We start from the raw sequence: 13,832 nt of genomic DNA, 5'->3' as shown, positions 1-13,832 counted from the left end.
CTCACGTATACGTCTTTTGAACTGGAACAAAGCCTGATGTGAGAAGCCTCTGGGGTCATTTTGACACGTTTACAGTTTGTGATATGAATTAAGGGGTAGACTTTGACAAATAGGGCACAATATCAGATTTTCCAGATAAAAAATCCATGCAGAGCGTGGAGATGGGGCAGAATCTCAAAACGACAAGTTGGTGAAATGAGTTGGCGAATGTTGCTCAGTGAACAGAAATGCAAGTTGCTTAATTTAATTCAGAAGTCATGATTTGGAGATGCCAGTGTTGGACTGGGGTGTACAAAGTTAAAAATAACATAACACCAGGCTATAGTCCAACAGGTTTAATTGCTAGTGTGCTTCCAATTAAACCTGTTGGACTCTAACCTGGTGTTGTGTGATTTTTAACTTAATTCAGAAGAGTATTTAGCCAGAACACAAAAGTAAAGATTATAGAAGGTAACGAGAAAGGATGAGGAAAATGATAATAAGTTGGAAAGTGTTTTGCACATTATCGAAAGGGTCATAAATTCCAAAAACCAGGAGTTTACTTGAGCTGTTTATACCACCACTTTGTCCTCACGATTCATTCTTGGGCAGCACAGTTTAGAGGAATAAAAATGCATGAGGTGAATACATAAATCTAATCTATCCAAGCCACTACAATTTATCTTATGAACATAGTAGAGAGATTTCAAACTTAAGTATTGGGGAGTAGGTGACTCGGGGCACATGTAACAAAATCCCTACAGTGGGGAAGCAGACCATTTGACCTACACAGACCTGCTAATATGTATCCCAACCATTCCCACCTCATCCCTGCATTTCCCATGGCTTCCGCCTAGCCTGCACATCCATGGACTACGACAGGAAATCGGAGCATCCAGAGGAAATTCACGCAGAATGTGTAAACTCCACACAGCTGTTCAAGGGCTGAAGTGAACACGGGTCCTTGACAAAGTGAGGAAGCAGTGCTAACCTCTGAGCTCCCATACCACTCTATCGGTATACCACTTCACAATTCCACATTCACCTTAGTAGGTACATTATCTATTATTTCCCCACTCCCCCAACATTGACATTATATTCCTATCTGACTCCCTAGATAATAAACCAAATAATTTTATGGAGGACTATCCCAGACAGTTATACTGATGTTCAAGTGTCTATGCCCAACTCAACTCAAATTGAGGAGGTTCGCCACACAGCACTCGAGATATTTGCAAAACTGAAATTCACACCCAGAAGAAGGAGACAAGTGAATGTACTGCTATTAAGGCAAAGTCTTCAAAATGAATTGGCTCAGCTCTCACAAATGGAATTGACCAAGAGCTGTGTAGAACTGGTTGAATAACGTAGTACAGGAAGAGCATGCAACGAGAAGAGTTGTGAACAATGCTCTTTCAGAAATCATTTGTTCATGTATCCTATTCTCAGTGCGAGAGGATTTGACTCCAATTCTGGAAACTATTTGTGGTTTTCAAATAGAGCAGGAAGGGGCTTTAAATATCAAAATGTTATTTTATTTAATGAGCTCCTTTCATAAAATGTGTTAATGAGACTCAAGGTCTCATCTGTTATTTGTTCAGCAGAAGTGTAATGATTATATTTTTAACTCTGGAAACATAGTTAAATAACATTGTGGGTGGCACGGAGGCACAGTGGTTAGCACAGTTGCCTCACAGCACCTGAGACCCGGGTTCAATACCCGACTCAGGCGACTGACTGTGTGGAGTTTGCACATTCTCCCCGTGTCTGCGTAGGTGTGCTCCGGTTTCCTCCCACAGTCCAAAGATGTGCGAGTCAGGTGAATTGGCCATGCTAAATTGCCTGTAGTGTTAGGTAAGGGGTAAATGTAGGGGTATAGGTGGGTCGCGCTTCGCCAGGTCGGTGTGGACTTGTTGGGCCTAAGGGCCTGTTTTCACACTGTAAGTAATCTAATCTAATCCTCCACATTGTGCATTTGTGAAAAACAAAACAGTGAGGAGTTGTGAATGCATAGAATGCTTTCCTAGCCCAGGTGGTGGAAGTAGAATCATTGGGGACATTTAAGCGACTGATGGGCATGCAGTGAGTTGAGGGGTGCGTGGGATAAGTTTTATATTTTGCATGAGGATTAAATCTCGGCACAACATCGTGGGCCAAAGGGCCTGTTCTGTGCTGTACATTTCTATGTTCTATGAGAATGGGGTAGACCAACAACAGGAGATGGATAAGTAGGTGGAAAAGTGTCTGATGAAGTTCAGTTGGGTTATTCCAGTACGTGTGATAGCTGCATGTCTGCAGCAAATGTTACCACACTACAGCCTTCAAATCTGTTTAACAAGAAGTGAGATTGGAGATTTGTGAGGATCAAATGTCTGGTGGTACAGAATCAATGCGCTGAAAAGCCTCTTACATACTGTAGGATTCGACGATGAGGAAGTTGCAAGTATTTTATTTTGCATGCTTCTACACTATAGACAATGCGAGAAACGTGTCAAAGGAAACAAAACACCAGGTAATATAAGGGAGGGTGGACTTGAGCAAAACGATAAACACTAGTGGAGAAATTGTTGGAACTGTAAAATAATAAGTGTTTGGGTCCAAATGGACTTCATCCTAGAGCCTTCCAAGGCATGTTTATTGATGGATGGATTTGTTGGTGTTAAGATTCCAATCACACCTGATCTGGGACTGAATTCATTACAATGCACGATAGTGAATATAACTGTTTTATTCAAAGGGGCAAGGGGAGATAGAAGAACCCTTATGAAGAGTTATGGCCTGAAATGTCGATTTCCCTGCTCCTTGGATGCTGCCTGACCTGCTGTGCTTTTCCAGCACCGCTCTAATCTTGACTCTAGTCTCCAGCATCTGCAATCCTCACTTTTGCCTGGGGGAGACAGAAGGCAGGAAACTAGAGAGCTAGTTAGCTTCACAAAGGAATGGTTCTTCTTCAGTTATCCAGAAGACCAGTGAGAGTGCCTGTGGAGTACATTCAACATTGCTGGTCGCTTTATTTAAGGAAGGGTTGAAAGATATTATTGACAGGTCAAAGACATTTAGAAGGCTAATAACAGGAATGATGGTAACATCTTATGAGGAAGCATTGAGCAAGCTAGTTTTGTATCCATTATCAAAAGACTCTGGAAGGTCTTGACAGGACAAATGTGGAAGAGTTGTTTCCTCTTGTGGGAGAATCTAGGATTGGTTTAATCTCTTGGGGCCAGTGATTTCAATTAAAATGAGTTTGGGGTGACTTTCTTCTTTTCTTTCAGTGAGTCATGAGTCTTTGGAACTCTCTTCCTGAAAATGTTATAGAGGCAGAGTTGTTGTACAGCCTGAGGTAATGGCAGATAAATTCGTCTTAAACACCGGGATGATTGAGAGGAATGATGTTTTGAGGTTATAATCACATCAGTCGTGACCTTTGTTGAATTGTAAAGTTGGCTTGAGGGTCTGGATAGCCTTCTGTTGAACCAGACTGTGTGTTCCTATGAGTTACAAGAGATGCCTTGCTTCTGCCTATGATTTCTTTCTGTTGTGCCAGTGCCTTTGACTTTCAACTAACACAATACACTGCACTACTAACCTGACTGAAAATCGTAAGTTGTTTTGGCGTAAAATCTTTGCAAACTGGGAAATAAACAGAAACAAATGTTCATTTACAGAATCATATCGAATGGTGCACACAGTGTTATGAACTTTGCAGATGTGGGCTGGTGTTGGCAACAGACATCTGTTTTTTGTTGAAAACATTCCAAAGGACCTGTTGCTTGATATGATCCATCAATCTTCCAGCCGATGGCATCACTGAAATTGGTATGCCACATTATCTATTTGTCTGATGGGCAGCGTTTATGGTTTGATGGAATTGAAACAGTTTTGGGTCCACCAGTAATGGCGACTTGTGTACATCACTGTTAAGATTGGTTAGTACGTATTAATTGTTGCCAGGGACAATCTATTAAATCCAATAGGCTTTCCACATTGTACACTGTACTTGATTAAAATAAAAACAAATTTAGTTTGCTGTTTTTCTGAAGGGAAATGCACATCTGGTCCAACCAACGCCAGTTCCAAGGATGAGGTTTCTTATATCTGCGTGTCAGAGCCAATCCAGCCCCCCCCCCCCCCCCAAGCAAACATCACATGAAACTTCAGTCATAGCAACATGACGGGGAACAATTCAGATGTTAGTACATTTGTGGATGATGACTGGTGACGAAGTGCAGAGCTCCCTGACAGTCACTCATCGAAACAGGTATGGAAAACTGATTTCATACCAAACAGAGAAAGAGCAGACTGTGATTGCCAACAAACAGCAGATTCACACAGCAAGTGCAACTCCAAATGTCAGGAAATGTAATTAATGTTGACATTCAATCCAACTCTATGACAACCATGTTACAACATTCAAACTGTTTGCTCCACTGAGATCCTAACATGGCAAAACAGTTCCTAATGTTTTATTGAGTCTGCCGTTAAATTCAGTATTGCCTGTTTCCAAAGCTGGCTGACTGCTCCTGCAGTGACATAATCCACATTCACTGACTTTCCTGAAGTTCTGACTGCGTTATGGATAGCTTTTCATCACTGTTGTAATTAATTAATATCAGTGGAAGCAGTTTACAATCTTTAAAAATGTAGTAACTCCAGAATTAATTCTCCCTCTTATCTGAATAGATTCCCTCTTGGAGCACCAATCTATGTTTCTGGTTATCATGTAGTTGACCCACGAATGACATCATCGAGGAGAAAGTGAAGACTGCAGATGCTGGAGATCAGAGCTGAAAATGTGTTGCTGGAAAAGCGCAGCAGGTCAGGCAGCATCCAAAGAACAGCTTTCAACTCCATAGCTATTAAATTACCTGCAAAATTTCAAATTGACTGTTCTAATTTGGATATGAATGTAGCAGGTATAGCTAGTAAATTTGCAGATGATACCAAAATAGGTGGAATAGAGGACATTGAAGAAGATTATTACAGAGAGCAATGGGACCTCAATCAGATTGACCAATGGGCTGAGGAGTGGCAGATGGCATTTAATTTAGATAAATGTGAGGTGTTGCATTTTGGTCAGGCAAACCAGTGCAGGACCTATAAAGTAAATGGCAGGGGCCTAGGGAGTGATGACGAACAAAGAGACTGAGAGGCTCCATGACAGTGGAGTTGCAGGTAGACAGGGTGGTTTAGAGGACATTGGGCACATTCGTCTTTATTGTTCATAACACTGAGTCCAGGAATTAAGAATTAGAGGCGGCATGGTGGCACAGTGGTTAGCACTGCTGCCTCACAGCGCCTGAGACCCGGGTTCAATTCCCGACTCAGGCGACTGACTGTGTGGAGTTTGCACGTTCTCCCCGTGTCTGCGTGGGTTTCCTCCGGGTGCTCCGGTTTCCTCCCACAGTCCAAAGATGTGCGGGTCAGGTGAATTGGCCATGCTAAATTGCCCGTAGTGTTAGGTAGGGGTAAATGTAGGGGTATGGGTGGGTTGTGCTTCGGCGGGTCGGTGTGGACTTGTTGGGCCAAAGGGCCTGTTTCCAAGCTGTAAGTCTTATCATGTGGCTGAACAGGACATTGATGAGGCCATCTTTCGAGTGTTGTGTGCAATTCTGAAAAGGTGTTGTTAAACATGAGAGGTTGCAGAGAAGATTTACAATGATGTTGCCAGGGTTGGACAGTTTGAGTTGTACGGACATAGCTATGGAGGTTGCATGGAGAGGGTGAGTAGCCAAGATCCTTTTTCGAGGTTGGGACTTCGGTTGAACTAAAACTAAAACTAAAGGACATCGGTTTAAAGTGAGAGGAGAAAGATTTTAAAAAGACCTGATGAGTAAATCTTTTCACACAGAGGGTGGTACGTGTGTGGAATGAGCTGCCTGAGGAAGTGGTGGAGGCAGGTACAATTGCAACATTTAAAAGGCATCCGAATCGGTAAAAGACTGGGAAGGTTAAGAGGAATATGGTCAAATGCTGTCTAATGGGAGGAGGTCAGATTGGGTTACCTGGTCAGCAAGGCTGAATTAGACGGAAAGATCTGTTCCTGTCAGTATGACTCAATGACTCTAATTTGAGCTTGTTTCCCTCAGGCATTAATCTGTGCAGGAAGGTTGCAAGGCAACTAATTCTACACTAAACCAGAAACACCCCAACACCAAACAAACTAGAATAACTGAATAAGCCTTTTTAATGGATGATATATGAATAGGAAAGGTTTAGAGGGATATGGGCCAAGTGCTGGAAAATGGGACTAGATTAAGTTTGGATATCTGGTCAGCATGGACGAGTTGGACTGAAGGGTCTGTTTCCATCCTGTACATCTCTATGACTCTGTGTTATACTTTTTTTTTTGTTATGTTAGTGTCTCGTGAAGTTCGCTTTTCCTTCAGATAAAAGCAATCTTACTACCAGGTTGTAAGCTCACAGCAAGAATGTGGAAAATACTTGCTTTCAATATTTTAGGAGCATTTCCCTGGTGATTTCTCATCCTCATAGGGAAAGCTGTACATGTTCATTGTCTGACGGTGATTGTGGTGAAGATCCAGAGGTAGGTGTGCTTCAAGAATACTTAAGCACGTGCGTAATTAGCAGATACAAAAGGGTTTATGGCATGGAAGTTTTCCACATGTGGAATTGCCCATTCAACTAGTTTATTCTGGGATAATTTACCTTGAATGTGAGCTGAAACTTGTGAAATAATATGTTAATGAAGGATGTGATCTTATGTTCTAACAACAGACAAATGCCAGAAGGAAAGGTCTCTCAGTCAGGCAATGTCAGATCGATTGCAGTCCCAAATATTGTCAGATATATGTATATTGTGTGTGTATATGTGTGAATGTGTATGTGTGTGCATGTATGTGTGTGAGGGTGTGTCTGTGGGTGAGTGTATGTGTGTGAGAGCGTGTCTGTGTGTGAGCGTGTCTGTGCAGAAGAGTATCTGTGTTTGTGTGAGTGTGTGTGTGCATGTGAGTCTGTGTGAGTATGTCTGCGTGTGTGAGTGAATGTGTGTGTGAGTGAGTGTGTGTGTGTGTGTGTGTGTGAATTGAACGCAAAGGTAAGGTGGAGGTCTTGACCACCTCCAGAAGGAGATAATTGGATGATTTTATGTCCAGATTCTGAAGAAATGGAATCACACACAATGGAAATTCCAGAGAGTGCTGAGGAACCTTATTCAGAGAATGCAATGTCACCTCAGTTCACTGGCTCAAAGTGACCTGAAGGATAATTGTGCTGGGAAGCAAGTCATGAACTCCTTTTGTGCTTGCAATTTCTGATAAAATTAAGGTGATAAAAAATGAGGTCTGCAGATGCTGGAGATCACAGCTGAAAATGTGTTGCTGGTCAAAGCACAGCAGGCCAGGCAGCATCTCCTATTCCTGAAAATAAAGGTGGTATAAGGATGGATTTCAGATAATTAGAAAACTCGCTTTAAAAATGAAAAGAAATGTCCCCATGTGCTCAGATGCATTTTATGATAGTTCTACATCAATTGCAAAGTCGGTCCAATTTCTTTGAAGAAAACCCATGATGCTTGCAGATTCTGTAATGTAATTGCAAGCAACTTAGATTCATAGAATTGTGAGTTTTCTCAAATTGCTTGCTAATGCTTGGAAATATCTTTCTGGAAGCATTTGAATTCCAACACAAATCCAAGCATACTTCTGAAAGGGACCACAATCAGTGCTCCCAATAGAATAGTAACTTCGCGCAGCTTTGTTAAAATCAAAGTTCTTGTAATTCATATCTGGTCTCAGGTAGGATGTCTGGTTAATTTGCAACACAGCCATCACAACTCAATGGCATAACATGCTTGAAATTGAACTAGATCTAATATTTAAACCCAAGTTGATACGAAACACAGACTTCTGAACTGAAGAACAATTAGTATTTATTACAAGAAATTAGACTGTAACTGCACGTATATAATTATAAACCATCAAGATGCAACACTTCAAATTAAAATGTTAATTCCTTATAAACTCCACCTTCCACAGAGAGAGAGAGAGAGAGAGAAACAAACAGATCAAGTACAATAGGTTTTGGATGGAGAAGTCTATTCAATGGCTCCTATTCACAGCTTGCTGAAGTAATCCTTATGATTCTTATGGTAATCAGAATGGTGTTTTCAGTCATCTTTCTCAAGATGCTTCCACTAGTTTGCAAGAGGCACAGGATGTCTCGTTCACTTATAAATGTTCACTGACTCAACAGTCAAAAGCAACAAATGCTGAAGTAAAGATGAGGTGGGTTTCTTCAGTTTTAAAACTGGTTTTGACTGGACTGAACAGAGTGGCAGCTCATGTGCAAGTAGACCCCAAGGTTCTTCTCTCTGTATCTTGTTCCCAACTCCCAACTGTTCAGTTACCAGAGAAACAGGTGCTTGATTATTGTGAAGCAAAAGGCTTTTGTAATCATAGACCAGTTTCTGCTGATGGAGCAGCAGCTCCTGAGCTGGGGCTTGTCCACTTCTCTGTCTGTTCTTTTTTCTGTTACCCTTTTCTCTCTTTTTGTTCTTCTCTTGTAAAGCCTTTTTCAGCATCTTTCATCAGCAGGGCAAGAGTTGGACCCAGCCTCCCTAACATGTGAGGCAGTGGTAACAACTATTCCCATTGATTAGTGACAGAAATGGCAGCAACAGAGGTGAATCATCACCGTGATGGATGGCCACAGCAGGGAGACCAAAGGTACAGCATGTTGCAGGAGTAGTATGACCGAAAATCCAAGTTAGGGCTAGACCCAGGGAGGTGAGACTTTGGAATCCTGAATTTTTCCCTTTCTTTCGAGTAAAGATTTTAAGATACAAGCATTTTTCTTTATCTTCTGAATCTGTTTCTTTTTCTCTCTCATATTTTTAACAATTCTGGATCTCGCTCATAATTTTGTAAACCTCTATAAGGTCACCCCTAAGCCTCCGACGCTCCAGGGAAAACAGCCCCAACCTGTTCAGCCTCTCCCTCCCTATAGCTCAAATCCTCCAATACTGGCAACATCCTTGTAAATCGTTTCTGAACCCTTTCAAGTTTCACAACATCTTTTCAGTCGGAAGGAGACCAGAATTACATGCAATATTCCAACAGTGGCCTAACCAATGTCCTGTATAGCCGCAACATAACCACCCAATTCCTGTACTCAATACTCTGACCAATAAAAGAAAGCAAACCAAATGCCTTCTTCACTATCCGATCTACATGCAACTCCACTTTCAAGGAACTATGAACCTGCACTCCAAGGTCTCTTTGTACAGCAACAGTCCCTAGGACCTTACCATAAGTCCTGCTAAGATTTGCTTTCCCAAAACGCAACAACTCACATTTATCTGAATTAAACTACATCTGCCACTTCTCAGCCTATTGGCCCATCTGGTCAAGATCCTGTTATAATCTGAGGTAACCTTCTTCACTGTCCATTACATCTCCAATCATATCATGTCGCACACTGTGCGAGTTCATTTTGTGTGGAGTGCTTATTAAATATTTCACCGAACTCAGTTTCCTTTTGACTTGATAAGCTCCCCTAAACTTTGGTTTGAAAGGTTCACCTATCACTGGAAGTAACACAAACACTTTATCTCCAATGGCAAAATAGTGAGTTATTGATTTCTTGCCTGCTTCCTGTTTCGTTGTATGCTGTGATACTTTTAAATGCTGTCTAGCCCAGTCCCCTGTTCTATTTAATCATTCTGTAACATTTGACACATAGTCCAAATCCGTGGTCTCTGAATTCTAACTTACCAATTTCTCATTTATCAATTTTAGCTGTCCACTTAATTCAAATGGACTGAATTTGGGCAATTTATTTGGTACATCTCTGATCGCAAGAAGTACAAATGGAATTCCCTTATTCCAAAGAACAGGATAGTCTTAACTGTAAGCTTCCAAATTGGTATTTAATGTCTGAAGCCACCTTTCCATTACTCACTGTGACTCTGGGTTATACACAGTACATTAAATTGTTTTATTCCTGATCTATCCAAAACTTCCTTGAATAATTTTGAAGTGAAGTTTGACCCTTGATCTCATTGTAATTGTGTGGGTAGTCTGTATCTAGAGAAAGATTTGAGTAATTCCTCCACAATCTCTTTTGCTATGATGTTAAACAATGGAACAGCCTCTGAAAATCTAGTGGATACATCCGTTATCGCTAGCAAATACTGAGTCGTACTTGCAGTTTTAGGCAGGGGTCCGACGCAATCAATTAAGACTTTTGTTTAAGTCTCCTCAGAAGCAGGAATATGTATTAAATGTGTGAGTTTTATTACTGCCTGTGGTTTTCTAATTACCTGACATGCATGAGATAACTGGCATAGTTCAATTGCATCTTTGTGCAGTCCAGGCCAGTCAAGCTGTATTTGTATTTTAGCCTGTGTTTTCCCACTCTTAAATGACTCCTAACTGGTAACTTGTGTGCTACCCACAACACCTCTTTTCTATAACCCACTGGCAATACGACTTGATGAACTTATGCACATTTCTCATCTGTCTGAATGTGTGATGGTCTTCATTTCTTCATTCAGACATCATTTTTTAAAATAGTAGCATTCAGGGATCCGTTCAAGTTCTTTTTTCTGTATATATCTTTTGATACAATTGTTTTAGATTTTCATCTGCTGTAACTCAGCTAATTAATCTGAGCTAAAGATCTCTACTTTGTCATCTATCTGCTCCTGTTCTGTGTCAACCATTTGATCAAACTGGGCCTCTCGTATTTGCACTTCAACTTTCTTATCTCTTCTCTTTGATCTCTCCTGTTTCAACTAGTTCTGTAATGACTTGTTACTCCACAGTTGAGACAAATACCACAAAATGTGTCCTGTTCAGTTGTCTGAGTTTCCACTGACTTTTCAACAACAGTAGGCAGCACTCCTACCTGTGAACCAGCTCTATCATTTGCAAGAACAAATTGTATTCCTGGAGCTGAGAGTTTTTCTAGTACTTCTGCCATAACGACTCCGCTGTTCGCTGAAGACTCTACATAATTGAGCACTTCTTGTCTCACTGTGAATTCCTGTTACTAGCACCTTTTCTGACAATAGTCTTTCTACGATGCACATCTCCTCATCTTTCAACACCACAGATTGAGAAGATCCTGTACCTCTTAATATGGTGACCTCTTTACCTGCTGCCAAAATGTGTGGTGCTGACAAAGCACAGGCGATCAGGCAGCGTCCGAGGAGCAGTAGAGTCAATGTTTTGAGCATAAGCTGTTCATCAGGAATGAGGGAAGGCCCCTCGATCTTATGCCTGAAACGTTGGCTCTCCTCCTCCTCGGATACTGCCTGACCCGGGGTGCTTTCCCAGGATCACACTTTCCAACTCTGATCTCCAGCATCAGCAATCCTCACTTTCTCCTCTTCACGTGCTGATCCTGGCCTATATGAGTAAATGTTACCTACGCAGGTTTAAGAAGATCTGGCCCTTCCTCCTTTACCAACCTCTGACCAGCTTGTACATTCTGATGCAGCTTTCTGGCCTCCATTATGCTTTTCGTTATCACTCGAACAAAAGTCACTTGCTTATCTGATTTTCCTATATCTAGTTTCCCAGTGCTTTTCCTAACTCACCAACACCGTGATTTCATGTGTCCTACTTTATTGCAGTGAAAACATTGGAGCTTTTCAACTTCCCTTTCCACTTCAAGGGTTTACTTCTTACCCCGTGGTAAGTTATCCTAATAGTCTTCAACGCATCTAACTTTCCCTATGCACATGAGGATTTCTCTTTCTCCCAATTTCTATCCCTCATGAATTGAATTATGAACAATCTTTGAATTATGAACCAACTCATTTCAAGCGCTAATCGTGCTGTTTTGACTCTCTGCTTTTCCACAAGATTTCTCACTGCTTCTGGAAGTGAAGGTTTGATCCCTCCAAAATAACCATCTCTCTGAGAGTGTCAGAGGTTTGCTCTATTTTTAGTGCCCTTATCCACCTATCAAAACAGTGGGCAGCATGGTGGCACAGTGGTCAGCACTGCTGCCTCACAGCGCCAGAGTCCTGGGTTCAGCTCATTCAGACATTCTCCCCACGTCTGCGTGGGTTTGTTCCAATTCCTCCCACATTCCAAAAATGTGCAGGTTAGATGAATTAGCCATGCTAAATTGCCCATAGGTGATGGGGTAAATGTAAGGGAATAGGTCTGGTTGGGTTGTTCTTCAGAAGGTCAGTGTGGCCTTGTTGGGCCAAAGGGCCTGTTTCCACACTGTAGGTAATCTAAAAAATGACTTTGTTTGATCCTTTAAAACACAATGTTGGTGTGACCAGGATCCTTCCTGAGATTTTTGAAACGTCGTCTGTAGGCTTTTGGCATAAGCTCACATGCACTCAAGATGGCTTTCTTTACCTCCTCATACGCCCCAGATACCTCCTCTGATAGTGATGAGAATACCTCACTAGCTCTACTTACAAGTTGTCTTTGGATCAACAAGGCCCACATGGTCACTGGCCAATGCATTTGTTGTGCCACCTTTTCAAATGAGATGAAAACGTCTTCCACATCCTTCTCATCAAATATAGGCAATGCTTCAATATGATTGGATTCCCTACAGTGTGGAAACAGGCCTTTCAGCCCAACAAAACCACACTGACCCTCTGACGGGTAATCCACCCAGACCCGTTTCCCTCTGACTAATGCACCTAACACCATGGGCAATTTAGAATGGCCAATTCACCTGACTTGCGCATCTTTGGAATGTAGGAGGAAACCGGAGCAACCAGAGAAACATAGGGTCTTATAGGAGTGAGGTCAGAGAGAGGGAGGATCAGCATAGCATGATCTCTTTGAAACCAGCAGCTTCACAATGACCGACTGCTTTCAGTGACCAGCCACACTGCTAAAACCTAACCAAACCAGAGTAAAGTGGAGCTGGGAGAATTGGCCACTCCCCTTCAATTAACCAACTGTGTTTTTTTCATAAATTTGGAAACCTTTTTCCTGACGCAGTATACATTTAGTTATATTCAAAATAGCCCTAAAACCCTTCAAACCTAGACCTTCCAGAATTACCACTTTTATGTCAAGAGCACATAAACTTGTGAAAGGAGCAGCATCATCACACAATATACAAGTGAATGGAGACTTAGAGCATGGAGACAGCCCTTTGTCCCAAACCAGTCCATGCCGACCAAAATGTCCTTTCACACTAACCCCATTTCCCTGCTCTTGGCCCATATCCTTCTAAACCTTTACTAACCATGTATTTGTCCAAATGTGTTTTAAATGTGTACCCCCTTTAATCACTTCCGCTGCCAGCTCATTCCATATGTAAAAAGAAAAATTGCCTCTCAGGTTCAGTTTTATTCTTTCCCCTCTAACATTAAATTGATGGCCCCTTGTCATTGATTCCCAAATGCTGAGGAACAGACAAAGCATTCACCCAAACCATGCCTCTCTTAATCTTAAACATTTCTATAATCAACGCGACCCTCCCCCGCCCCTTCTCCAGTACCCTCACTCTGAAGAATAAAGTCCTAGCTTGTCCAAAGTCTCCCAGTAACTCAGATCCTTGAGTCTACGCCACATCCTTGTATATCTCTTCTTCATTCTTTTCAGTTCAATAACACTGATAACTCAAAGTGAAATAGGGAAATCATACTGTAAACTAAAAAAAAATAAGAATTACTAATAGGATCACAAACTGTGCTTCTATCTTCCCCGATTCTATTCTCTTGCAAATAATGATAACATATCTCAACGTAATGGTAAAGCAAAATTAAATGCGCAACTCGGCTGGGAGTAAGACTATTAACTGAAGGTTAATAACTGAAGGTTTGGCAATGGGTAGGTGCTGAAGCAAAACAGTAAAATAGAGGAAGCCAAAGAAGACTAGGTGTCTCAAATCTCAGCCAGAAAACCCCT

The sequence above is a fragment of the Hemiscyllium ocellatum genome, chromosome 38, assembly GCF_020745735.1.
Source record: "Hemiscyllium ocellatum isolate sHemOce1 chromosome 38, sHemOce1.pat.X.cur, whole genome shotgun sequence".
Taxonomy (NCBI): Eukaryota; Metazoa; Chordata; class Chondrichthyes; order Orectolobiformes; family Hemiscylliidae; genus Hemiscyllium; species Hemiscyllium ocellatum.
The sequence above is the reverse complement of the archived record's forward strand: the minus strand, read 5'-3'. Positions refer to the sequence as shown.